The sequence below is a fragment of the Triturus cristatus genome, chromosome 8 (genome assembly GCF_964204655.1).
Source record: "Triturus cristatus chromosome 8, aTriCri1.1, whole genome shotgun sequence".
Classification (NCBI taxonomy): domain Eukaryota; kingdom Metazoa; phylum Chordata; class Amphibia; order Caudata; family Salamandridae; genus Triturus; species Triturus cristatus.
In genome coordinates this window covers 1,571,606,136-1,571,609,966 of record NC_140591.1, presented here as the reverse complement: position 1 = coordinate 1,571,609,966, position 3,831 = coordinate 1,571,606,136, and positions in this window count along the sequence as shown.

The window sequence follows — 3,831 nt, the reverse complement described above, 5'->3', positions numbered from 1 at the left end:
GAAGCCTGCAATGGGGGTTGCAGAATCTGTAGCTCAGGTCCAGGGGTTGGTATGCAAGTGTGCCTCTGATGGTGGTCTTGTCAATAGTGTGTAGCTTGAAGTTGAGGTGTCCATGGTAGTGGTGATACTGTCGGTGGTGGTGCACTGTATGGTCTCCTTTTGGATGATGGCTGTGCCCCCTCCCGGCTTGTTGGTGTAATCCTAGTGAGTGAGATCCATTGGGAATTGCTTTGGCAATGTCAGGGGCAGATGCGGGGTTGAGCCAGGCTACAGTGAGGAACATTATGTCAGATGTGAGGTTGGCAATGAGGTGTCATTGCTCTGTGGAGTGCTTGCACATAATGTGCATGTTCAATAATAGGCAGTGGAGTAAGTGGGTTGCTTCGGTGTGGTGTGGCAAGTGGTTGGTGTAGTGCTTTGTGGCATGACGGTGGTAGTGCTGGTGCAGGACAAGGTGCATCTCGTGCAGGAGTCCTACCTAGGTTGTCTTGTGTTCAGGGCATAGAGTATGGTGGCGTCATTCCTACGGGTGAGCTGGGAGCCAGAGGTCCTGGCTCTGGGTGCAGTACAGGGGCAGGCGTGTGCAGAGAGCCTAGCCTTTGATGCATGCCAGCGATGCTTCCGCTCTGTGGTCTCCAATGAGTAGTTCTAGGAGGAGGGAGGAACACTGGGTGGTGGTGGGAGGGGCTATGCTGTAGGCGGTAGAAAGGTATAGTGATCAGGAGAGAGGTTTGGCAGTAGGTGGGAAAAACAGGCATCAAGAAAAGCATAAGAATATAAGTAAAGGCACAATAATGAAGTAGCAGAATTGGCACAACGATTAAGCAAAAAGAATAGTGGAGTGAGACAGAAAGCAAGAATTAAGCAGCAGTATTGGCACAGGAAATAGGCAAAGAGAACAGCAATATGAGACAAAAAGCACAAGACTTAGGCAGCAGAATTGGTGAAGCAGTGGCGAGGGCTGGCAGCACAAGGGAGAGCTGGGTCTGGGAACTGCACACTTAGAAAGAGAAAACAACAGGAATAATAAATATATTTCTTCTTGTTGCACCTCACCTGGGAAGGAGAAGCATTTGAATGCATTTCCAGCTTTATCAGTCTTGGCAAATCTGAGAATATTCAGAAATTCATGGGTAGATGAAGAGGAACACCCACGTTCCATGCATGGAACGCCTTCTCAGGGATTAACGCAAGGCAGAGATTTGCGCTGCCTTGCAATACTCCAGATTTACCAAGCAATGCAGGGCCACGCAAGGTGGCCTTGCGTTGCTTGGTAAATCTGACTTTAGTATTGCGTTGCCCTTGCAACTCCATTCCTGATGTAAGGGAAATGCAATACTATGATAAATCTGGGCCCTGTTCTTTATCATTTCCTGCAGTGACAAAGGATAGTAGGGGACATAAACTGTTGTCCAGATTGATCTAGTTTACTGCACCAACCAACCCAGGTTTATTTTGTTTTTAAGTTCTATGTACTGTAATTGATATTTGTATATAAATATTTATGCTGTGGTTCAATAATAATATATATTTTCCCTATTGTTGCTTTGGTGGGACTGGGAAAAGTAGATCTGACCTCTCCAAAATTCTTAGGGTTTAAAAGCTTTATTTTGAATAAAAGGTACAGAGAACAAGACACCAATGATACAAACTACTGCATTATAATAGAAAAAACATATCAAATGAGAGGTTTATGTAAAGAAGAAAAGAAAGCTATTTTAAATTTTTTAAGGGAATAAAGGTAAGGGAAGGAAGGGGGGAAAAAGAGGGAAGGAAGGAAGGTAAACATCCCAAAACTAGTAAGTTAAGAAATTGCATCTTACATCGGAATAAGAAAGATAAAACTAATCAAGCTAATATATATGGTAATAAAAAAAAAACAGTAACAGGTAAGGAATGAAGAAAATAAATGTTCAAGGAGGTTTGAAATTTTCAGCATTTAAACTAGCATTATCAGTTAATACTAAATAATCTAAATAAGTGGTAAGGGGCAACCAAAAGAGATCTCTATTGAGCAAAGGTTTACAAGAGGAGGCAAAAGCAAAATCAAGTGGATGCATATGACAGAGGCTATTCCACCAGTGTTATATGTCAATGGTGTGATTTCCCATCTTAATAGCGCCCTTAACAATGACGCCCCAATTCTGGCAGGTAGCAGGGTGCCAGCAATTATGTTTGCGGATGACACCCTGCTACTTTCCAAATCACCAATGGGAATTCAGCGTGTCCTTGACAGTTTCGAGGACTTCTGTAGAGGTCGAGGCCTGGAAATTAATGTGAACAAAACAAAGTATATGGTGTTTAATCCTTCACCTTCCACACGGCCAAACCCTAAACTTGATTCATCAAAGCTAGAAAGGGTAAAAACTTTTGATTATTTAGGAGTAACGCTGAGCGAAAATCTTTCATGGGCTCCACAAATTGCCAAGGCGCAGCTGAAATTAGCCCAGTATGCTGGGGGTATCCTTAAGTTTTCCAACACGTCCACATACAAACCAATTAAACCCCCGCTTGAAGTATATAAGAGCCAGGCCAGGGCAGCAATTCTATATGGAGCAGAACTTTGGGGGCACCTACCTGGGCTGGAACTTCTTAAAATTGAAAACAAGTTCATCAGACAGTTACTATCACTTCCACAGAGTACTCCGATGCATCCTCTGAGGATGGATCTGAATCTGAGGTCGATGGATGATGAACTAGCTTTGAAGCCCCTTAGGTACTGGCACAGGCTGTGGACTACACCAGAATTATTGTATTATAGATTAGAGCTGAAGGAAATTCTGGCAAGCAACTGTGTACCAAAAATCCCTTGGTTTGTGTTTATAAAATCCCAGTGCATCAAACTCGGGCTGGATGGCATGTGGTATGAACCGGAACTAAGCTGCAAGATGATCTCACGGAAGATGCTCACTAAGATCCATGTGGCTGAGAAACAAAACAGAGTGCAGACTGCCCCTAATATTGGAGTTTTAACTAAATCTTTTTTAAGTGTCAAGGATTTTTACCAATTTGAGAATTTTATGGATATTATTTATCCTATACCATCAAGAAAACTTTATTTGCAATGGAGATACGGCACACTACCTCTGCGAGCTTTCACTAGCAGCTGGGCATCAAATTCTGTTGAGACCTGCCCTGGCTGTAGTTGTGTTAAAGAGGATGAGCTCCATGTATTATTTTTCTGCCCTGCATACACAAAAGCTAGGAAGCAGTGGATAGTGCCTATCTGCAAAAACATGGGTTTTCGGCAATGTAGCCATGCTTTTAGAATTTTAAAAACAGACACATCTGAATGTATAGTTTTTGCAGTTTCTAAATTCCTCTTTGCAATGTGGAACAGGAGAAGGGGACTATGTATTACTTAATGTATTGTAATGATATATTTCATTCTGTGCCAAGTTTGTCTGTATATATATTTATTTTTTTTATGTACTTTTTAAGGCAAATTGCCGAAATAAAGATATCTTGATGATGATGATGAATGGAGAGTTTTGTTATTGTTTTCCAATTGAGAGTAATGTGTTGGAAAGCTAAAGCGAGCATAAGGTCAAAAAGACAATTTTTATGAGGGAGAAGGTCTATGGAATCAGAGAGACTTCCAGAAAAAAGTAAGGGAATAGAAAAGGGAATAGAAATATTAAATAGGCGAGACACTTAGGACCAAACTTTCTCCCAAAATGCAGAGACTGAAGGGCAGAGGAAAAGAAGGTGAAGAAGGCCGGCATTAGGGGAGCCATAGATCCAACAGTTTGTATTAGTAGAGTGAGAGAATTTAGCGATAGAGGTGGGAGTGAGATAAAGCCTATGATAGAGAAAGAACATAGATTGAGT